This window comes from Protopterus annectens, chromosome 1.part2 (genome assembly GCF_019279795.1).
Source record: "Protopterus annectens isolate FY-2018-M chromosome 1.part2, PAN1.0, whole genome shotgun sequence".
NCBI lineage: Eukaryota > Metazoa > Chordata > Ceratodontiformes > Protopteridae > Protopterus > Protopterus annectens.
Window position 1 is genome coordinate 754,730,303 of NC_056727.1, and position 25,337 is coordinate 754,755,639.

At 41.4% G+C, this 25,337-nt stretch overlaps 1 long non-coding RNA gene across 3 annotated transcripts in view; it reads right to left on the reverse strand.

The window, feature by feature from the left end:
* The window catches only part of LOC122791131, a 1,637,998-nt gene extending 1,613,428 nt beyond the window's left edge, over positions 1-24,570 (reverse strand). For all 3 annotated transcript variants that reach the window (XR_006363110.1, XR_006363106.1, XR_006363113.1), the window contains exon 1: positions 24,266-24,570. This is a non-coding gene — a long non-coding RNA (uncharacterized LOC122791131). The remainder of the gene's footprint in view (positions 1-24,265) is intronic.
* Between the last annotated feature and the right edge of the window lie 767 nt (positions 24,571-25,337).

A 25,337-nucleotide genomic window follows, 5' to 3' on the forward strand; every position in this document is an offset into this window, starting at 1 on the left:
TAACCCCACATAATGGGCCAGGAAGCCAACACACCATTTACCATGCCACTCTTGATTAATAACCAAATATTAATAATAATAAACACAAATAGCAAGATGCACAGTAATCTGAACAATTATAATACCAGCAGCTAGACAATGTATGGTGTAAATAATACTCTTTCCTTAGATAATAAATAATAGATAAATATGAGACACAAGATCTTAAAAACAAATAAAACATTGTTTAGAAAAAATTTAAAAAGTTATGCAGTGTTGATGCAAATGAAATAGGCAAAGATACATGCATTTTCAAAAAGAAGAGAACACAAAACCCACATTAACTGTATAGGCAGAATACTTAAAAGGGAAATTCTAACCACATCACTAAGTTTGCTGAATCTGACTGAAAGAATAACAAAGACTAACTGCTAAGTTGCTAAAACAGTATAAAGTCAGACATAGACAGCAACCTACATAGATGTTTCCAGTGCATGGCCTGACTTTACACACATGACTCTGTTCAAAATATTTAGGTTTTTGTTTCTTTCCACAGAAACCTGTGGTAATTATATTCATTTTTCTCAAATGTGGTAAAATCAGCAGAAAGACTAATAGGATTTCACATATTGCTACCAGCTGCTTGCACATGTCACCATTCACAGCTCTGGGCTGAGAATAATGTGCAATTACATACAAGCAATTAATTATTTTGTGCGTTAGAAGCATCTCTTACAATTAATTTCTGGCAGGATAAGATACAAAGTTCTAAACATATTTCCTAAATATCAAAGACATCTTAAAAATTCAACTTCATTGTGCAGCTTCAACTACCAGCTTTACAAAATTAAAATGTAGTTTATAAAACATTTATGGCCAGAATTAAGAAAGAAAAAAACAGACATCACATACATTTCAGATCTGTTTCTCTCCTGTGGCATCACAGTCCTATTATGGCCACCCGCAGTACTGATGTCCTATACAACTCCCTGTGACACCTGGTCATACAATGCCTTATCTATTTTATCTTTTTCAAAGATATGCATGCCATGTGTGCATGACGGCCTGCAGTAACAACTCCTTCTGGTTGGAGAAGTGTTCCAGACACAGACATTCTCTTTGGCCTATGACAGGGCATGTATATCTGTGGGTTAGACATATGTGGCAGTGTTTGTATGCATGAGCCATCTTGGCAAACCCTTGTGCCCCCACACTATCCCTTACCTTCATTTGGTGGCTCGTACCCATCTCCTATTGTGCTGCCACTGTTCCTACTCTGTTTCATACTGACAACAGCAATAGCATTTTAAATCTGCCTACAGTCTTGAAGTACTGTACTATATTGATGGGCACTACTGCTGTGCATATCCTGTACCACACACTTCCCTCTCTGCACATGGCCATGTAATAACACAAATGCACACAGATTATAAACATACATTTTCATAAACACATTGTGCTGTCATCCATAGTCACTACTAGCATGCAAGCATCTGCCTGTTCCTGGGCTTGGAGGCCATGGGCATACTATGGTCATGCACAGATGCTGCAAAGCCATTAGCACTGCCACTCTTCCCTGGTGTTACTTTCTGGAGTGCACCTTTGCTGTCCAACTATAAACATCATGTGGTGTCCATAACATTAGGACATGTGCATACAACTACCATTTAGCTCTTTGTTTTGAAATATTCACTGGATGTGGCTGCTTCAGACAACAGTTCAGCTGTCTTACCTGTGCATCTGTGTGACTAAAATATTTTTATCTTCTGCACAGGCAAGATAAGGAGCACCTACTGGATCATCATGATGGTCTTTTATGGAAGACTGATGCCGTGTACTATCTGGCCAGGGTGGTCAGTAATGCCACTGCCATTATCTACACTGGCAAGCAGTGCGGGCATTGATATAGTGACCTATGGAGATACAAGCTCATCATACTACGTCAGAGGAAGGAACAGGTTAGAGGGAATGAGCCAACATTTCACAATAAGCACTATATGTATGTTTTTACAGTGTATTTTCTGCCCAGTGTCTATTACTTTCCTTGACTTCTACTGGCAGGGCAAAGTGCACTGACTATTCTCAGTTTTCTTTTATACCAACTGATATGACTACCTTTAAGAGACAGATCTGTCTAAGGAAATCTGACAGATTGTCCAGGTGAGAGGGATATCATCCATTTCTGCATCTAAAATTGAAATTCAGTTTGTCATATGCATGAATACAGTTGCACTGTATTTTTCCTTTCTGTTTTGTCTACTTTTTCTTCAGGTTCAGCTGCAGAGTGGTGATGTTTACCTGAGTCTACTCTAGCCAATGTGCCTGTTGCTAGGTCACCATTGGTCCCTAACCTTGCCTCTTAACAGGTGGGATAAAAGTCATCCTGCTGAAGGTGACCCAGAGGGCACACTAATGGTTTCTGTAGCTACCTCCCACAAGAGTGGTGTGGGAGATACTAACCTGAGAGTAGCCCAAAGGGGTCCACCTAGGTCAGTCAGCATCAGGTGCTGTGATTGGTTGTCAGTGAGATGCAACAACAGTTTAACTCCAGCACTGGGACTCTAGAGTACCTCATTGTGCAGACATATTCAAACAATGAGCTAGCCCTGATCACCACCAGGTCACCAGAAGCAGGGTCACAGAGGTAACCAACACCCTGGTGGATCCTACTTTAGGCTAACCAGACAACAATCTCCACCCCACTCTATCCCTTATTATGGTATTTCCCTTCCATATGTATCATTCCCCTATACCCTGTTTGTAGTCCATTCATCCCTATCACCAGATATCCTCCTTGCATCTGTACACCTCCTCTATTGTTCTCCTTTTTGTGCCCATATCACCCCCTATTTCTGCATTTCATGTTTGTCTCCTCCTACCACTCTTTCTTCTTCCTCATTCCTTCCTATACAAGTTCCTTGGTACTGTTTCCATCTACCTTTCATCAAAGGAAAATAGGCATGTCTCACTAAGACATATATCCTTCCTCTCCTCCCCTATCTTTTCTTCAGGGTTCCCATGCTTGCTCTTGCCCCTTTCTGTCTCTCTTATGCCCCTTGCTCCATATTTATAGGATAAACCTAGTTGTCACTTTGCTGTTCTAGCCCTCCTTGACCTGTTCACTGTGCAAGTGTTGCAATTATGGAGTGTTTTCTTGCATGTGAGTATGGGTACAGTTCAGTAATGGGATTGTTGCCAGTAGCACAGATGATCTAATTTGCTCTGCATTCCTTTTCTCAGAATGTTTTGCTGGTCCTAATACATATCTAAGCGGCATCAGGCTATATTTCACTATACAGTCTTTATAGGTTCATATGTACTTTCTGGACTATTGATATGTGAGGATCTTAGGAGGCCTAGCATTATACTCCCATGGTAGTTTGATATTTAGTGCTGTGTCTTGGCATTGCAAATCCTTCTGATAACCCTCCCCAAAATCAGAATTATGAGATGTTGCAAACTGATATAGAAAAGGTAAAAACTACTTTTGTCTAGTAACAAACACCCTGAAACCCACAGCATAAAATGGGATATAAACAGCACAGAATGGAAGCAAAAGTTGCTTTAGGGTAGAGTCCAGCAGTGACCTGAAGGGAACTATGTGCACCTTAACTGTCACAAACCCTCTAAGCACTAGTAGGATCAAGTGTGATACTGAGATTGAAAAAAGGCAATGAAATGCTGCACATATACTGTCATCTTTATTATCCTGAATGCCAATGACAAAGCAGGTAACTGCTGTTGCAAGTACAAGCAGCCTAAAGCTTGCTAAGCATCATCACAGCATCAATTAATGGATGCATGCTTACCAAAATAAGAGTTCTTACATCACCTACCCGAAACAACAACTGAAAGAAAAGTGAGCACAACATATAAAATAAAGGAACAAACCGTACAAATCACTGTGCACTCTACCATAATAATATAAGCAATAACAACTGAAAAAATGGAAGCCTGAATAATACCATTAACAATAGAGAAAAAAAATGATTTATTTGAATTTGTTAATTCGGGTAGAACATTTACCATATGAAACAGATTATGCACAAAGCAAGACAAATAATTCACTGACCTAAAGAGGTCATTCATAGAACAAGATAAAACAACAATGCACTGATCCAAAGAAGCTGAAGACATGTCCACAGGCACCATGAAGTACAATACGAGACAAGGTGACTTAAACATTAAGGTAGACCAATGAAAAAAACTGATTCTTGTTACAAGAACCAACATAACAGACCTATCAGGGAATACTGGATCATTGCTGCAACATTATGCAATGTTTAACTATACCACCTCTGCACAATACATACTCCCGCAGGTACAGATACTACCAGTTCTGGAACTAACATGGTACAAACACACCTGCATATACGGTAAACCAATGAAACATAGATTTTAGATCTGGTCTGGATATAAGAATACCACTGAAATATCCAAAGCATTTATATCTAATATGCAGTCTTACAATAGCAAGAATTCTCAGAACACACAAATAAAGTAGAGCACTAGTATAGTATGCTGTGCACAACATTGTATCAACTCCACACCTCAAGTTAACAGCTGGCTACCTCCAAACAAATCAGACTGCACAAGACTAGACAAAAGATAAGGCCTACCAAAGCCTTGACTACATAGGTCTGAGCATCTGCAGCAACAGCATTATGAAAATACCTGGAGAAATACAAACAACCTGAAATGGTTCACTTAGGAGTAACCAAGTAAACACCCCCCATATTGGTCAAACCTAGATTCAAACTGGCTATTGCAGAAAAAGCCCTCTCCAAGATGGACTCTGCTATATGGAACAAACTAATAACAAATACAAAAACACACTGAAACTCTTCAAACATTAAAAAAACTGTGTTGGATTTGCAACAGGGAGGGTGGCCTAATGGTTAAGGTGTTTGCCTTACAAACACAAGGTGCAGGGTTTGAGTCTCACAAGGGATAATTGGCTAGGCTTACAATGGCTCGCAAGGTCAGTTAGCTTAGTACTAATCTATGAATAATCTATGAAACACAAATCAAAGTGCACATGCTTTAGCGACACTGGCTAAGTTTGTAGTTTATAATTACATGCATTCATATATGAGAATGTTTCCATCTGTATATTTTGTAAACAAACTGTTGAGTTTTGTCAGACTCTGTTTTGAATTTTCTGATACTCCTCAATTTTTTTATATATATTTCATATGTATTTTTTATGTATTTAATTTACTACTGAATTGTGATACCATGCAGTGATTTTTACTGTACTCTTGTATTTGGGCTGTGGCTGAAAAGGATCACTAGACCAGGGCACTTACCCAGTTATCAAACTGAAATAAATACATGGTCATTCCTAATGCCTACAACACCTGTGCTTGTTTATTGTGATTTTTTTTTTAATTCATTCATTTTGCCTGATGTCCTGAGGGCCCTTTGCCAATGTGGGTTTAGGGGTGGTAGAGTTTCTGTGTAATGGTAATTTTACTCTTTTCTTACCTGTTACTTTTTTGCCTACTGTAGTGTTTCACTTTTTCCTTTTTTGTGTTTTCTAAGCTTTTTTGACACCATTGTATTGACTGTACATTGTTTTCTTTTACTAACAAACCCTACAACACCAACATGTAAATCTCCATTCATGAAAACACAAACACCTCACAGGCCTAAACCACATACACAAACAGCATCTAGAAATGCACAAAGACACATGCGTTTTGAAATTGATTACTTTTTTGGTTGACAAACTAATTACATAAAAAGTGAATATCCCATTAGCTATGTATGCATCACAATTTATACCAGCAAATTAGATTCTCTGGAAAGTCTAATCTCCATCAAAATGTAAATGACTGACAATACCTATATCTGACAATCATAATAAACATGGTAATTCACAGCATGTGGAAAACAGCAGAACGTTCAGCAGTTGCTGTATCCCATATAATATACTGTAGGCCAGGGGTGTCCAACCTTTTCAGTTGCAAGGGCCGCACTGAGTCAACAGAAATGGTCTGGGGGCAAAAAAAAAAAATAAAAAAGGTGTCACATTAACTGAAGAGCAAAAAAAAAAAAAAAAAAAAAAAAAAAAACAGGTTTATGCGGACTGATGTGGCTGTATTGTAGGTGAATTTGAACAATAAATAAATTAATAAATGCATAAAAAAACAGTTAAATCTAATATTTTCTGAAACATAACCTTACTAATTTTATAATGCACTGATCAGTATTGAACAATTTCAGGGGCAGCCCAAGCAGGAACTTGGCAGGACAGTAGTGGCTGCTGAGTTTATATCACATAACTCCTCAAATATCAGTCATCCAGAAAACCCCTTTCTATCAGAACCTCTGCTTGAACAGGTTCTTTGTTAGTGAATCCTAAAGACTCACTGCTTTGTGTAAGCAGCTCTCTGTCAGTAGCTTGCTTTTGTTTTTAATGACAACTTTATTCAAAAGAAAAAGAAGTGTTCAAGAGCAACCTTTGACGTTGCACAGGGTACGACTAAAATAATGTAGAGTTCTAAAACTAAACTTTAACATTGTGACTAGTTTCTACTGTCATTAACAAATCATTACAGAAGTTTACCTTCCTGGATATGTTGCATTTTAGTGGTAAAAAGCCTAGTGATCATTTGTACTTTTGAATCTTGCTAATTTTTGTTGTATAATAGAAGTCTATGTCCAACTTTTATACTACACAGCTCACAGCTCACACCTGAAAACAAAGACAATCATGTCTTGTGTTCACATTGAAAATTTCTTTCTCTAAAGAAGCTAAACATTCTCCCCATAAAATATTTTCTTAAGGCAAGCTTGTTTTTTTTTTCCTTTTCTGATAGTACTTGCTTCCTTCATCCTCAATTATCCTTCTACAAGTCCATGCCTCCCACTTGTCTTACCCAATGTGAGCATCTGTTTCATTCCACTTTTATTTATAATAAAATAAAAAGAGACGAAAATCAGCTAAATGCAAGGTGTGTATTGAAGTGCTTTCTTGTGTATTCACTGACTAAATGCATAAAGCTGGATTTGTATTGCAGCATCTCTATTCCTGTTATCATACTGAAAATAGTTACAGCCTATGTAGCAGCTTAATTTTCCATTCACTATGAACAGCAGAAACGAACATATCAATCTGTATGTACTTTTACTGGTCACCTGTGCCTTGCGAGGATGGCCTCAGTATTTGGAAAAAATTCTTATCTAACCATATGCCACAACATTCTGGTGACCTTCATCACTGCTACTAACAATGCACTGCATATCTAAAAGTAGTGGTAATACCAAACCACCACTAGACCAATAAACAACTAAGCACTGACCTCCTAAGTATAACTCTGAGGCAAGCCATACACATCTCCAGAAAAACAACCTGACATTGCTTCCCTTTAAAATGCATCAAAAACACAAAGTACAGTTTTGTACCTACCATAAATGTAGATGTTCGAGGATCTCCATTGCTGCAGTCCTGACAAATGGGTACTCCGCTGCCCACTATCGGCCCGAATACCAAAGGGCTAGATCTGGCGTCGGTCACGGGCGCCTGAGACTGACGTAAGTACTTGTCAGTACAAATGCGCATGACCGACGCCATAACCTCAGTCTTTCTTGCCTCAGATGTCAGAATGCAAAGAAAAAAGAAAACACCACCCAAAAAACCCCAATGTAAAAAGAAAAAAGGGGGAAGGAGGGAGGGAAAATAGGACTGCAGCAATGGAGATCCTCGAACATCTACATTTATGGTAGGTACAAAACTGTACTATGTTCGCTGCCTCCCATTGCTGCAGTCCTGACAAATGGGTAGAATCCCATAGCAACGGAAAAAGGGAGGTTGGCCAACTAAATAGCAGGAGGAGTAGCAGACATGCCCTGTAAGACTGCAGTGGCAAACCCAGCTCTAGACCTGGAATAAAGAGGCAAATGATAATGCTTGGTAAAGATATGTACAGAACTCCAAGTAGCTGCCTCCAGAATGTCTTTCGTAGCTACCCCTCTCAAAAAAGCAGTAGAGGTGGCCGTAGCCCTAGTAGAATGAGGCCTGATCCCAACTGGAACCTCCTTACCATGACGAGAGTAACAAAAAGCAATACAATGGCCGATCCACTTGGAAATAGTTTGCTTTGAGACAGCTTTCCCACTTGAAGCCACAGCAAACGAAACAAATAACTGTTGAGATATCCGGAACTCATTGGTTCTGAACAAATAATACCGTAACTGCCTATGCACATCCAAAGAATGCAAAACTCTTTCCCCGTCATTTTGGGGGTTAGCATAAAAAGTAGGCAAATGTATAGATTGGTTCAATGCCACATTAGAAACTACCTTAGGCAGAAAAGTAGGATTAGTACGCAAGGAAACTCTGTCCTGGTGAAAAATCAGAAAAGGTTCCACTGCCATGAGAGCCTGTAATTCAGACACCCTTCTAGCAGAAGTAACAGCCAATAAAAAAGCAGTCTTCCAGGACAACAACTTCAATTCAGCCGTAGCTGCAGGTTCAAAAGGAGGCAGAGTCAGCTTTTCCAAAACAAAATTAAGATCCCAGGCAGGAGTAGGAGCCCGTCGTGGGGGTCTTATATTCCTTGCCCCTCTAAGAAACTGTTTAAGCAAAGGATGTGAAAAGAAAGGAGGATCACCATCATAGTGAGCCGAAATAGCTGCAGCATGCACTTTTATAGAGGAGAAGGACAAACCCTTGTCTAGTAACATAGTCAAATATTGCAAAGAACAACTCAAATTAGGCAACGTGACATCAAGGCCTTTAGCAGAACTCCAAAGAAAAAACCTCTTCCATTTATCAGCATAAACTTTCCGAGTACTGGGACGCCTGGCTTCCAAAAGGACATCCAAAACTTGTGGAGGGAGCTGAAGGCCCTCATCCTCTAAAACTGAATGCGCCAGGCTGTCAGATGTAGGGATTGCACCCTGACATTGAGAAAATGATTGTTTTCCTGAGACAATAAGTGAGGAATCCGTGGTAATGGCCAAGGTGTCCCGTGAATTAGGCTCCTCAGCAGAGGGTACCAATGTTGACGAGGCCAATCCGGTGCTATAAGGATCATGCAAGGTTTGTCCCTCCTGACTTTCAACAGGACCTGTGGAAGAAGAGGCAGAGGAGGAAAGGCATACACGTGAAGGTTGCTCCAACTGAAGGACAGGGCATCTATTTTCCAGGCTTTCGGATGAAACAGCCTTGTGCAAAACAGAGGCAGTTGGGAATTCAGAGGAGAAGCGAACAGATCTATGTCTGGAGTTCCCCAAGCCACGGTCAATTGACGAAATACCTGAGGATCCAACTTCCATTCGTGAGGATCCACCATCTGTCTGCTCAGAACATCTGCTAACGAATTTTGTGCTCCTGGCAGAAACTGTGCTCGAAGAGTGATGTGCAGATCCAAAGCAGTTTCCCATAACAGCATTGCTTGTCTGCAAAGAGGGTAAGAATGAGTACCCCCCTGCTTGTTGATGTACCACATGACAGTCGTGTTGTCCGTTCGAATCAACACAGTCCCGGTCGAAGTAGATCCTTGAATGCTTTTAAGGCAAATTGAACCGCCAGCATCTCCTTCATATTGATATGCAAGTGAAGCAACTCCGGGGGCCAAAGGTCTTGAATCCATTTTCCTTTGAAATGAGCTCCCCAGGCTGACTCCGAGGCATCTGTCGTTAATATCTGACTTGCCTCCGGTTGGGTCACAGAGAGTCCCTTGTTTAGGTGACATTCCTGAGCCCACCACACAAATTCTTTCTGAATGCAAGGGAGAATCCGAATGACAGTATCCAAATCGTGGCTGTGTTGAGTCCAAACGCTTTTGAGATACCACTGTAGCTTCCTCATATGCAGTTTGGCATTGGGAAGTACTAGAATGCAAGATGCCATGAACCCCAAGGCTTGAAGGACTGTCCTTGCAGTCAGCCTGAACATTACGGATAGCCGTTGGAAGTATAGGTGAAGATTTCTTTGTTTGTCTGGGGTAAGAGATGCCATCTGAGTAGCTGTATTCAGTCTCACACCCAGAAAACACATCTCCTGTGATGGTACTAGACTGGACTTTATTTCGTTCACAGAATACCCTAGGCATCTGAAAACTGTCATCACAAACTGCAGATGTCGAAGAAGTTCGAGCTTGCCCTGAGCCAGTATCAAACAATCGTCCAGATAAGGATAAATTTGAATTCCCCTTAGCCGGAGAAAAGCTATTACCAGAGCCAGGACTTTTGTGAATACCCTGGGCGCAGTAGATAAGCCAAAGGGCAACGCAGAGAACTGATAATGCAAATTCCCAGTCTGAAACCTCAGGAATTTCCTGCAACTGGGCCTGATAGGAATGTGAAGATAGGCCTCCTTGAGATCCAAAGTCACCATCCAGTGATCTCTGCCTAGCATAGGCAACAGCTGCTGCAGTGTCAACATCTTGAATTTCGGAATTTCCAGAAAGGTGTTTAGAATGGATAAATCCAGAATGGGCCTCCAAGTATTTCCCTTCTTTGGTACCAAGAAAAGACGGGAATAAAACCCCGTGCCTCTGTCCACAGAAGGAACTGCCTGTATTGCTCCCAACCGGAGCAGAGAAAAAATCAGTGCCTGCGCTTCCAGTCTTTGCTGATGAGGCACATCCGGCATACCTTTGAAAGGAGGGAATGTGTGAAAATAAAACTTGTAGCCTCGAGTTATAATGTCCAATACCCATTTGTCTTGGGTAACCAAATGCCAATTCCCTTTGAAAAGTCCCAGTTTTCCCCCTAGAGGAGCTGCCAGCAAAGCAGAGTCCGGCAGCTGAAGACACAGGTCATTGGGACTGCTTCCTAAAGGACTGACCCCTGCCCACCCCAGCAGAAGGGGTAAAAGAATTAAAAGGCCTAGAAGTAACAGGGCCCTGAGAAGAAGCCCTACCTCTACCACGCCTCGACCTGCCCCTAGAATGAAAATCCGAAGAGGGAAAAGACCATCCCCTAGCAGGCCAATTCCTACTGAACTTAGGGGGCTGAACCTGTAAGAAGTCCTTTACCGTCTGCATAGACTTAGCTTTTTCCTCCATCTTTTTCAAAACTGATTCCACCGGAGGGCCAAAAAGAACATCAGATTGCAAAGGAGCATCCATAATGCGAGCCTTAACATGCTCTGACAAGGACTGATCTCTAAGCCAGGCATGTCTGCGAACAACAGAACTAGTAGCAGCCACCCTGGAAGAAGCTTGTAAAGCATCAAAACCACACTGCAAAGAATGCTTACCAACCTGGTCCGAAGCATGCACTAAATCCTGAAGCTCCTTACAGTCAACACTTTCAGACAAAGCATCCACTTTACATTTCAATTGACTCAGCAAATAATTCTGATACCTGAGCATATGAAATTGACAATTCAAAGCTCTCATAGCCAAAGTAGAAGAGGTATACAGTTTTTTACCCCACCTATCCAGGGCCCTAGCATCCTTGTCCAGAGGAACCGGATTCTTAACCACAGAAGCCTTAACACCTTTGGGGCCTTGAGAAATAGTTTCTGGATCAGCCCTAGGACTCTTATACAAGTACTTGTGAGCTTCCGGAACCCTGTAGTACCTATCTGGTTTAACTGGGGCAGGGGGCAGAGAATCTGGGTTAAGGGCAGTCTCAGAAAATACATCCTGAACAACATCCAGTACAGGGGGAATAGCCAAAGGCCTGTGCTGAGGTAAAAACAAGAATTCCCTCAGCCTTTTACGAGAATCAGAATAATCCTGGCCATCCCATTGGAAATGTTCTCTCATGGAATGCAAAGTTTCAGAGAAAGAAAAATCTTCTGGAGGGGACGCAGAGGGAGTAGCATCCTCAGCCTCCGAATCAGAATAGGGAGGGAAATCCTGAAGCTCTTCCACAGAGGAATCCGACTCATTGGAAGACTGAACCAGACCCCCCAACTCTGTGTCAATCCTGGGCCGCTTCACAGGGGGGGGCATGGAACCCCTAATTAAAGTAATCAAATCTTCAGCCATCTTTAACATGTGCTTCCTAGGAGCTGGACCCTGGGGAAAAGCACCAGCAGGGATAGACTTAGATTTAGAATGGCCCTTGCCCTGAGAAGGAGGAGGTCCAACTACCCTATGAGGGGAGGAAGCTACCGACAACAAAGAAGCACCCTCAGCCTGGCCTAACACAGGAGAAGCCACTTCCTGCAGTAACAAAGGCTCCCCTAGACACACTGGTAAACTGTCAGAAGGAGCCACTGAAGCAGTCAGTGGTTCCACAGAACTGACGTCCGGAGTGGACGCCTCAACCTGTTTGGACCGCAAAGACTTATCTCTGCGCTTCTTAGAAGAACCAGTCGTCGGAGAATCCGACGGCATGTTATAATTACAACGCCTACCAAACACTAGCCTAGCACAGTCCAATCGACGTTTAATAGTACGCTTGTTAAAAGTAGCACAAAAGCGACACCCAACAACGTCGTGCTCAGGCCCTAAACAAGGAATGCAAAGTGAATGGTAATCCCTATGAGGAATCTGTTTCCCACAAGAAATACAGTTATTAACTTTTTCTGACATCCGGCAACACTGAGGCAAAAAAAAGACAAAAAGACAAAAAACGTTCCCAACAGGGTACTTAGCCAACTTGGTATCCGGTCTGAAACTCGAAAACCGACAGTTCCAGAACGCCGAACGGCACTTGCAAAAACTGCTTCTGCTGAGGACCATGCGGCAAGAAAGACTGAGGTTATGGCGTCGGTCATGCGCATTTGTACTGACAAGTACTTACGTCAGTCTCAGGCGCCCGTGACCGACGCCAGATCTAGCCCTTTGGTATTCGGGCCGATAGTGGGCAGCGGAGTACCCATTTGTCAGGACTGCAGCAATGGGAGACGACGAACATCACACAGATTTCAGTAAATGCACTGCTATTTCATCCAGTGTGTTTCTACTGAGTCTAGAAATAGACTAATTTTTCTGCATCTGCTGCAAAATGGAACTGTGATTTGAAACCATGAAAGTTAAAAGTGAGCTAAATAACTTGCACAGCGAAGGTAGTCTACATGCATTATTTATCCAGTAACTTGGAATACTTGGCAAAAGAAAAATATGCAAGACAGACAGCCTTCCCATTATGGTTAGGTGCTGATACCTTTTGCAAACTGTAAAAATGATGTGCATCTAAAAAAGGACACAACTTGTCAGCCTTTTAAGGACCTGGAGCCTGTGAAACTGGACACAGACTATTCCATTTTAAAATGCTTTGAGAAATGCAGCGAAGTGCACATACTGCTGACTTTGGACCAATCCTTCAGTTTCATCCCCTGTCGACACCACTTGCCAGCAGAAGAGAGGTGCCACAGGCCAAATTAAAAATTCTGCCATAAAATTTGAAGCGTTTATAAAAGAAACACATACCCATAAATGAAACCTTGACAATTTTAAACTAAGAGGAAACATTATCCTTATTAGAATCCTAAGAGTAACAGAATGTATGTACATTACATAAAATGTTTCTCCTCCCTAGACAAATCAGGGAAAGAAATCTTTCTTTTTACTTTATTTTGAAGAAAAAACAATTCCTCAATCAGACAAAACAACACGGAAGCAATTCGAATTAAGGAATAAACCTAACATAAACACAAACTATTTACAAACAAAACAAACAATATACTAGCTAGCTAGCCCATATTTCTTCTCTTTCTGCAGAGGTTCAGCCGGCCAAATAGGTTTGTTTGTCTGGATTCAGTCTGCCAAGCTGCATAGCCTTGTAGTTTGGTGCATTCTGGTAGTATAACATCAAATTCTAAAAAACTTAAGTGACCTAACACTAACCTAGTTTAGGGAGCATTCACAGTGTAAAAAAAATACTTAGCTTACCTTTTGCTATGTTGTACTGTAGTCGGTGTGTATAAAATAAATCCTCTCTCCACGATCTCGCTCCTTCCTTCAGCTTTACCAGAAATATAAAAAACGACCGAACGGTGTTTTCGCGCATGCGCATACCAGCGGAAAGACGCTGGTATGAAAAAAACGTGAAAAAAGAAAGTTGGCGCATGCGCAGAACAGCAAAAGTACGCGGACGTGTAAACACACGGAAAAAAAGTTAAATTAAAATTAAATTTAAATTTAAGGGTCGCGGGCCGCATGGAAGAGCTCTGAGGGCCGCATGCGGCCCGCGGGCCGTGGGTTGGACACTCCTGCTGTAGGCCCACTGAGTGACTATGTGCGTCAAAAAAAAGTGTCATATGCATTTCAATGGCTCAGGCATCACACAATTAACTAACAGTCATATCCTAACTACAGATAAACTTTCACTGTAGAAATAATGATAAATACCATGCATATTAAAAAGAAAGGTGAAGGAAGATCTAAGAAAGAGTAGCCAGAATAGTAAGAAACACCACAGCAAAATGCAAAAATGTAAAGAAAAAAGAAAAAGATCAGATAAATAGCTGAACCAATCAGTAAAAACTAAATGAAAATTCCAGCCAAGCTAGAATTTCTGCTGAGTGACCTCTCAAACCTCTTGCATCAGAGGCAAATGGGACATATACAAATGACCCTTATAAACATCAGGTGCTTCAGCTATATGGCTATTCTGAATACCCATGACTTTTTTCTTTTTAAGTCATTTTAATGGACAATTTCAGGCCAATAAAGCCAAACCCCACTAGCTGTAGATAAACATATTTTAGCCTTGTTACAACCTCATCAGGCAGCACAAACATAGTATTTAACTAAGGATAAGAAACACAGGGCTGTTATACCCAGCTGATGTCCATTACCATTAGGGTGACTGTAAAATATCACAACTAAGACAAAGTGTGAGAAGGTCACGCAGATAAACCAATCAGTAAAAACTGAATGAAAACTCCAGCCAAGGTAGAATTTTCACTGAGTGACCTCTCAAACCTCTTGCATCAGAGGAAATGGGATATATGCAAATGACCCTTATGAACATCAGGTGTTTCAGCTATACGGCGATTCTGAATGCCAATGACTTTTTTTCTTTTTAAGTCATTTTAATGGACAATTTCAGGCCAATAAAGCCAAAGGAAAGCACATTTTGACAATGGTGAAGAAAGTGGAAAGAGACTAGAGATACCAAGTAAACAGAATAAAATACCAGATGTTTTTTTCTCTCACTTCACTAAAGAGAAAGGATGGATGGTACAAAAAGAACAACCTTGGAGTAATGGAAAATAACATGTGCAGGTAGAAACATATCTGGCAAAAGTAAGTGGGTAAGGCCTACAGAGCAGATGCAAGACTACTTAGCATGCTGAAAGAATGGTCATGTGTACAGAAATCCCAAACAAGAAGGATGTATGACTTGTCTCTCGAGGCTGGAGAGGTTCCACTCCACTAGCAAAGAGTACAGTGGTAGCTTTATGAAAAGAAAAGTATGAAAAAGATTCAGTGAAGTATAGACTAGTGAGATTCATGTCAGTCTTTGAAAAGGTAATGGGAAAATTCTCAGAAGTAGAATGCTTACATTTATGTTGAAACATAGGCTAAGATAGGCTAAGTTAACATCAGAGTGAACTCATGGAAGTGTTATATTGTCATTTAGCCCTGTCCCCATTTCCCAGTTGGGTAACAGCAGAAATGGCCAAAAGAAACCTCACTTTCATTTTGTGAGTACCCACCTAATCTAGTTCAGGGTAATGAGGAAACCAAAGCCTGTTTCAGCATCTTCTAGGTATCAGACAGATGAGCTAATCCTGATGCAAATTCCAGCTCATCACAGGACACTTCACAGTCATTCACTCTCACATGGCATGCACACCTAGCTGGAGAAATACCAACTGACCAACGGCACATCTTTGGGATTTGGAAGGGAACCAGAAAACATGTCAAAAACCTACTTGGACACAAGGAGGATGTCCAGAGTCTGCATAAAAGGGATCCACAGTCTAAGAACTGACACGAAGAACCAACAGCTATGAGCCATTAAAGCTAAATGCTCTACCAATGTACCTCAAAATAGAACAAGGAGATGTGAGTTTCACAGAGTTTATTACAGCCTTGATTAGAAGTAGGCCTAAATATAATAAGATATTATGAATCTCCTGCCAGGACAGAAACTAAGGGTGACTAATAGGAGAATGAAGTCAGAGAACAGAGAGATGACCAATAGGGTACCTCAGGGGTTATTTCTGGCACTGGTGCTTCATAATATAAATTGTGGAATATTATCATCTGTGGTTCATTTATTTTCAGACAACACCAAGACAGGGGTTGATGTAGAATATGAATAATAGAGGATGAGAAGGGATCTAATGTGTACTGGTTATGCATGCAACTGAAGGTAGTCAAGTGATGCAGCAGAAGTATGCTGAGCCCATAACGCAGAGGGGGATGGATCAAAAGCATTCTCACCTATTCAGTTAAGCAGAATATTGCCTGGAAATTAGTGCAGAGAATTAAAAACCAAGTGCACATTTTTTTACCATTTCTTTTTTTTTATAATTGTCCCCTATTCTTGTAAAGTGTGTTTTCTTATTCTAAAATATATCATTTTTACTTTAGTTACTTCAGTGGACCTACATTTATTAAGTTTAATAAACTGGCGTTTCTGTTTACTGTATGCTGAGCAACTGACCAATCACTTCTTGATTCCTTGTCATCCAACCCTGCCTTCTGATGATGTATTAGAGGGGCAAAACAGTTCTTTAGTGGGTTGACGTGTTCTGTAGTCTGCAGCAGATTTTATTACACAGAAATGAGACCAAATTAATTCCTCCCCACAAAGAAACCAAGCTGCTGGTGACACAGCATCTGCCTGACAGAGGACAACTTCAAATGTCCTACCCTGGTTACAGTTTTATGCCCGTTAAGGCACACAGACATTATACTAAAGGCCTGAGTGGAAAAATCCTCAAAGACTAAATCTATGAAGGCTGGAAACAAAATTAAGAGTATTTTAAAGTACTACTGAAATGAGCATTGTCAATTGTCACTGACAGTAAGTACAGTGGATATAAAAAGTGTACACACCCCTGTTAAAAATGCCAGGTTTTTGTGGTATAAAAAATAAGACCACAATAAATCATTTCAAAACTTTTCCCACCTTTAATGTGACTTATAACCTGTACAATTCAATTGAAAAACAAACAAATCTGATTGGGGAAAAATATAAAAAATAAAAAACGTACAATAAGCTAGCTGCATAAGTGTGCACACCCTTAAACTAATACTCAGTCCCTGCTGAATGGAAAACAGCAACAGTCACCCCCCTTCATAAAGGCAATACAGCAACATACCCTGGGAACTACAGACTCATAAGCTTAACCAGCCTTATTTGTATGGCCAAGGAATGAATCATAATCATGGACCTTATAAATAAGGATACAGGTGATCTCCAAATCCTTGATCTGACAGTTTGGTTTTGTCAAAGGCAGGTGATGCCTGATAAACCTGGTGGACTTCTTCAAAAACATCACCAGAGCCAGAGACGAAAGCAAATCTGTGCATACAGCCTACCCTGACTTAGCCAAAGCCTTTGACACAATCCCACATTCAGGCATCATTAATAAACTCTCCCAGTGGAATATCAACCCTTATGAAGTCAGGTGGGTTGCTAAGTGGCTCACCAACAGATCATACTCAGTCTCTCCCAGTGGAATATCAACCCTTATGAAGTCAGGTGGGTTGCTAAGTGGCTCTCCAACAGATCACACTCAGTCAGAGTTGGGAACTTTACCTCAAACAGTAGATCTGTCACCAGTGGGGTTCCACGGGTATCAGTGCTGGGCTCCATATTGTTTGGAATATACTTCTCAAAAGTTCAGGACAAAACAGAGGGGCTGTGAATGACTAAGCTTGCTGATGATTGCAAATTAGATTCAATCATTAAATCCCCAAATGATGTCTATATACTTCAAGAGGGGCTTACACAAACCAATGACTGGTGCCAAAGACATGGACTCAAACTCGATGCAAAAAAAAAATGCATTATCATCCCCTTTGGTAAAAGCGATATCCCTGCAGACTATCATATAAATAATGGTACTTGCGTATTATCGCAACCAGATTTCTAACCAATAATATGTAAGTACCAAACATTCATATGCCGTTCACTTGGCGACAAAATTATTTCATGTTATTGTGTCAATTTCAAAGTGTATAACTATTTAAAAAGTTCCCTGATTTTTACACTGCTGTCCTACCATTATTTTATGTTTTCGCCAGATTTCTTGGAGTACGAAATTTACATGAATGTCTGTCATCACTTAATTTCCAAAGCTTCCCTTCAGTTATGGCAGAAAGGTTAATGTAAAAAGTAAAATTGGTAATGTCCATTTTCAATTTGCTACATTTACTGATACTATTACAGCAGTTGGAAGTTAAGTGGGCTGTTGGACATTACTGATGCGTCTCTTCCTACTGCAACTAATTGCTCAAGTGTACCTAATTCCCACTTGTGTCTCACTGCCATTGCAGCTATACATACTTGTCAACTGTCCAGATTTTCGCACAATGTCCGGTTTTTCCCACATATTTAGGGTCTGTCCCTCATAAAATGTGTGACTGCCTACCAAGTCAGCGGGATGATTTGAGGATGGAAGTCCGTAAGTAATGAGATACATATGCCCTATCTGTAGCACCAGCCAGGTTAACTGCAGTTTTCATTAAATGTCGTTGGTAAAGGACGGTACCCAGCAAGAGGAATTTTGCAATTATTCCTCTTTCCGAAACAATGCAATACAATACTAATTTGGTGTTTGCGCACCCCTTTTTACTTTGAGATACACTTGTTCCACGATGACATTCTGAATTACAGCAGCTTACAAATCTGGTTGCGATAATACACAAGTACCTAAATAATAATACCCTAAGTAACAACTCAGTAGTTAGAGACTTTGGAATGCAAGTTGACTGTAGCCTAAACTTTGACCACCATGTATATACTGTGGTAAGGAAGGCATTTTGCGTTGCACACCTCATTAGCAAAAGCATTGCCTCAAGAGTGAAAGAGGTCACAGAACCCCTGTACTTGACCCTCATCAAGCCAATAATTGAGTACAATGCTCCTTTTGGTATGTACGGTACTAGGCACCTGAAGCAACTTGACAGACCTCAGAGGTTTCTAACCAAGAAAATTCAGAGTCTCCAGCACAAGTCATATACTGACAGACTGAAGTCACTGTCATTGTACTTAGTAGCGTACAGACTATTTAGAGAAGATTTGTGCCTGCCTGGCCTACACAGCAATCTCAAATTCAAACCTAATGACAATGCTGCACATCCGGAAGTCAAATGGGAGAAGAGTCACCCACTCCAAGGACCTTAGCTTGGCCTGCGACATAAAAAGGATCTGCTGGACAGACATATATGTCTCTCAGAGGTTGCCACTCCTGTCGAAATGGCTACAAGTTCACATCAAAGCCCCTCTCTATGACCCTGTTTAAGCATAGCCTGAACGACTGGATAGGAAGGCTTAAATTCCTACCAGGGATTTCACCTTTGACCCACCTAGATACGGGCAGTCACAGTTTCATAGGTGTGTACTAGGCTAATGACCCTGGAGCCTTTACAAGCCTAGCCCATAGGATTATCCTGGCATCATGCCACCCGACCTTAGTTCCCACTGTCTCTGTCGAGTAGAGCCACTGGAGTGATCCCCGGGATGAATTTTTTATTTCCCATCCACTCATCAAGATTTCTCTTGAAGAGGGCCAGTGAGGTGCTCTGTTTGACATGTATGGGAAGTCTATTCCATAGCATGGGCAGTCTCTGGGTTACGAACCCATCCCTCCAGCTTGTTCTGTTGATTGTGGTAATGAGGTTGAGGTCTCTGGAGCGTGTGGTGTGGAGGGACTGGGATTTCTTTAGATGTAGCATTTTTAACAGAGCTGGGTCAGACATGGATTTGTAAGTCAAACAGAGTTCACCTCTAAGTAGGTGATATGAGACAAAGAATAGTTGGAGTTTTTTGAGTCTGTCCATATAGGACAAGTGTTTAAGGTATAGAATTCTCTTTGTGAGGTACTTTTGCGGCCTCTCCAGTTGTTGCAGGTGTCTAGTGAGGTACATGCCAAATGGGGCATTGTACTTGAAGACTGGCCTAATAAGGGAAGAGTAGAGGGAGACAATGACCTCTTTCTTCCTGGATGCAAAACCCTTAGTAATGAGATGTGTCACATACAAGGACTTTCTGACCACAGTGGCAATGTGGTGGTCAAAAGAGAGGTTGCTGTCAACCTGTGTTCCCAGATCTCTTATAATTCCTTCTGTGTTCAGTGGACTACCATTGATGTGGAAATTCATGGGAACCACGTTTTTCCCAAAGGGGATGATGACACATTTTTTGGCATTGAGCTTAAGGCCATGGTTGTGACACCAGTCATTGGTCTCAATGAGGCCTTTCTGTAGAATGCCAACATCACTTGGGGAGTTAATAATAGCTCCCAACTTGCAATCGTCTGCGAACTTTGTCAGCCAGAGTGCCTTTGTGTTGGCCTGGACTTCAGAACAGTAGAGACCAAACAGGAGAGGGCCCAGGACAGGACCCTGTGGGACTCCACTTGTGACAGGTCGGCAGTCTGACTTAGAGTCAGCTACTTTCACACTATGGATTCTGTGAGACAGGTTGCAACCCACCTAGTGATATAGGGGTTGGTGCCTAGCTTGGTGAGTTTTTCTATGATTCCTGAGTGGGGAATGGTATCACAGGCCTTGGCCAGATCAAGGTAGGCTGTATGAACCACCTTGCCTTCATCCACAGCTCTGGTGACTCACTCAAAGAAGTTGACCAGGTTTAGCAGGCATGATCTACCCTTTGTAAAACCAAACTGTGTGGGATCCAGAGTTTGGAAATTCCCTATATCCTTGTTTATTAGGTCCATGATGATGTGTTCCATAGCTTTGATTATCAGACTCATCAGGCTAATGGGGCGATAGTTCCCAGGGTCTGTAGTCACTCCTCCTTTGTGAAGAGGGATGACTGTAGCAGTGTGCCATTCGGTAGGGACAAGGCCTGAGGTGAGGCTGTGATTGAACAAGGCACACAGGTGAGATGCCAGTTCACTCAGTAGTTCATGTAGAACACAGCCAGGGATATTGTCAGGGCCCATAGGAGCTGTATTCTTGGCCTTGGACAGTGCTGTTTTAACCTGTGGAGCAGTAATACTGGGTGCCTGGCAATCTACTGGTATTGTAATTGGTCCTTTGGTGGGGGAGAGAGGGGTAAAGTTGGTACTGAACCTGTCGGCCAGTATATTGGCAATGTCTGTTGGCTCGGTATAGGAGGTATCATTGTACTGTAGCTCAGAGCAAATCTGGGTATTGTTGTGGAGATTCTTTACATAACTATAGAAGACCTTGTGGTTGTCTTTATTATCTGCTGCAATTTTGTTTTCATAGCTAGCTTTAGAGGATTTGATGTGAGGTCTCAACTTTTTGTTGAGGCTGATAAGGGAGTTTTTCCAGTCTTGGGACTTCACCTTATTCCGCATCAGTTTCCTCCTTCTGTTGTACAGTTTGTTTATGGCAGGGGACCATCAGATTAGCTTTCTTTTTTTGGAGGAGAGCATCTTGGTTCTATTGGGTATGGCGAGATCCATGCATTTGTGTACGTGTTCGTACAGTGCATTGGTGTATGATTCGGCAGTCATGCAACTATTCTCCATTTGCGTGGGTGCCATGAAGTTAGCCACCTCTGTTTTTAGAAGCCCAAAGTTAGCTTTGGAGAAGTTTTCATGGTGGTTACCATTGTGAGGGGGAATGTGGATTTCCAGTGATTAGTTTGTGGTCGGATCTAACCAGGGAGGAGTTGACTATTGGTGTAGAGCAACGGTCGCCCATGTTAGTAATGACCAGGTCAAGGATGTTGCTACCTCTAGTGGGGGTAAGAACGAGCTGGTCCAGGGCATTGGAATTAATGAATTCCTGGAAACGTTGGGCAATTGTATTGGTACATGAGTAGTTTTCCCAGTTAATGGAGGGGTAGTTGACGTTGCCCAGTATGAGTGTTAGGTTGGACCCTAACATTATCCAGGGTGCTTAGGAATATGGAGTGTGAGTCTTGGGACATGGTTGGGGACCTATAGCAGGCAACGACCTGAATCGCTGTCTTACCCAATGTTAGCAGCACCTGAAGTATCTCTAATGCGTTATGTTGGGCTACCAGTCTGGAGGTGTGCGCATCCTTTATGACTATGGAAAGACCACCGCCTTTGGAGCTTCGGTCCAAGTTCTGGGGCCGAAAGGTATGGAATGAGTTATAGCCTGGTAGTGCAGGGGTGCTTTCTGCTGCCTTGAACCAGGTCTCTGTTACAGCAGAAATGTCGATGTTCTCCATTTTAAGGAGTGCTTCGAGCGAGTCCATTTTGAGATTTAGACTTCTAGCGTTGAGCAGCATGACCCTCAGATTGCAATTGTTTGTAGCTGTTATGGTGTTAATTCGTTGCTAACTAAGATCTCGAGTTTAGGCCAAATTCTTTATAGTGGGCTTCTCTAGTATTATATTGAGCATACAGCACTAGGCTTATAAAGACCTTCAGATCAATAGCTCAGCAACCACCTATGTACCATGGTTCATGAGTGCTTGTTAGGAGCGGGTAAATTAGTTATGTTTCTAGAGGTGAATGGGATGTCAATTCGGAAATTACTGTCTGCCTCTGTCTATCACAGATAAGGGGGTCAGACTCGGTTTCCCATCACCTGGTAAATGTTACGTTTAAAAATAATTAGGGATGTACTCAGCTTCAGGTGGATGGGGAGCCTGTTCCAGAGGATGGAGATCCTCTGAGACACATATCTGCCTCGCCAACACGTCATATGTTTATACGTGCTCAGAAACACGAGCGCGCTCACAAACACACACTCTTCTTTGTCTGTTTATAAATTACACCAATAACACATGCAGCTTTTTGAGATTTTGCACTACAGCAACTTTAACTACTGCAGGTGAAACTAAAAACAAACTTATGGAACACGTCTTATTATATTGCCCAATACTTTCATTTCACGCTCATCCAGCAAACTGCGAGTCATACAGACTGCGAAAGCTATTTCACTGGCAACACAGATGCTTATCTCTGAAGTTGTTACTATTGCAAAACTTGACTTCGCTGTTGTGGTTAAAATATCAGTTTACCTATAACCATAACAGCATATCTTAAACTCCATGTGCTTCTGTTACTGTCAAACAACTCCGCCCAAACACGGCAACGTCACCACAGCAGGATGTTGTTTTGTGTATGGGGGGAGCCAAGTAAGCTGACGACGGCGAATATTGCAAACAAAAACAAGGAAACAGCTGGATGATAATCTGTTTGAACCAAGTGAGTATTGGAATGCAGTATTTTGCTATATTTATATGTTTCAGCTAAAACGAAATGCGAAAAATATCCAAGTTTTTAGCTTCTTTAGTTTGGCTAAAGAGCTGTAATTATAAATCCAAAAATATCGATAAGCGTTTTTGGGGGGCGCATCATTGTGTAAATGAAAAGTGGTATTGATAATAGAATATACAATCGTATAGAAAAATAGACGCGAAGTAACATTATGTCTCTACCAATCATTTGGAACGTAGTTGAGTTACAGAAACTTTTCAATCCCCGGAAGGGCAATGAGCAGCTTGGAGGAATGGGGTACTGTAGGCACAGGGCGCCTGTGTATTTTTTTCGCCCGATTGGGGTATTTGATAGCAAGTATTTATTTTTCGTTTTGCTGTCAAAACTTCAGCCTTGAAGTACGGGGTTGTGGTAAAGCGGCTCTGTCATTCGATACGTGAGATATTTGCAGGTCGTCCTTGAGTACTCGTCGGTGTCCCGGTTTTCCCGTTTTTCAGGAACGCTCGAGGTGCTTTTTAAGTGCTCCGTTTACGTGCCGTCAACCATCCGGGCTTTCTGTTTCTGGTTCCTCCCTGGAGCAAAGAAGTAGGGGTGGGTTAGGACATTAACTTTTGTATCGTAGCCTTGTCACTGAAGTATTTTTCAGTGTGTCGTGGATAGTTTGTAAGTAATGCACATAAAAGTATCTTGTATTCAAATCTTTTACTGTTGTATGTGACTAATGGGAGGGGAGACAAAGATGCGGCAACTTATGAGTTTATATTTTAATTTTGGGTTTGTGTGCTCGTTTGGGGAACATTACGGTAAAATGCAGTTCCTGCAGTAGTAGTATAGCTGACATGGTTTCATGATGGTTCGGGGATTATAGCTCTAAACCTGCCCCCGAATTAATACTGTTTAGTGTTTTAACATTTCAAAATAAACTCCGTTTTACTAGCCTGTATGGCGATGTTGTTTATTTTATTAATTTACTCTAATGAATTGTTTAATGTTGTGTGTCTGACTGGATGAGAACACTGGTAACACCAGAGATGTTTTAGTTTTCTCTATACAGACCTTGTTGTCGTCACTTGCTGCGGAGTCTCTCCATCGTCTGCATTTCTCTTTATGTTTCTGGCCTTCCTTGTTAGGTATTTGTTGTCATTTGTATGTTACAGCACTGCTGTGTGTCGTGTTTTTTGAGATTGCTTCATGGTTGGCTGTTGTGTGGTCATGTGACACAAGTCAGCTGTTGGTTATTTTTTTCCGTTTGTAAGCAGTGTTGAGGCTGTTAACAGATTTTTTTAAACAAATAACGGAGGCTGTACTTTGATACTTTTCAGTCCTTCTAAACGCTTCAAGACCGGGATCAGTAAAGCTGTAAGCATTTTTCGTTCTGGTTTATATCCATTTTATTAATGCATTCTGGACTGTTTTCATGTTGCTTTATAGGACAAAAGCTGGTATTGCCATTTGAACCCATTTATTTTGTTTAAAATGGATAGATACTGGTAATTTTTTATAGGAACACTCGTATTCCTCCAGTAGTGTAGTTGTAATCTGAAGTACGTTTATCCCACTTATGTTTCCTGTCGAATGTTTCTTTGTACGAGTATGGGAAGATGATTAAAATATCCCTCTTCATTTTCTTAAGATGGTGTAGAGGGGGTGCCTGTGTCCCATCCTTTGGCTTACACTCATGTTTCAAGTAGCTTCACGTATGGGTGCACCAGGTGCGTACAACTTGCAGGTCAAAGTACGCAAACTCATTTTAATGGGTGTTACATTTTCTGTACAGTGAGTGGGCTGGACTGACGAAAAAAAAAATGCTGTAAATAATTGTCATTAACTGGAAAGTAGACTGTCCCGGGATTCTTTTACAGCAACTGTCCGGTGACTTCAGGATGTAATGTTGTACAAAGCATTACCCAAGACAATACTGTACAGACGTGTGTTGTTTGTTTGGTGGTGTTTTTTTTTTTTGTGAACCCTGCATCATGATAGCAGTAATTTTGGTAATGTGATCCAGAGTTACTTGAGTAATAAGCAGCAAAATTGCATTAACTGCATGTTTTCAGTGTCTGTATTAGAAAATGCTTTCTTGCAGAAAACTATGGTTTGCTATTAAGTGTTTACCTGCTTCTAAATG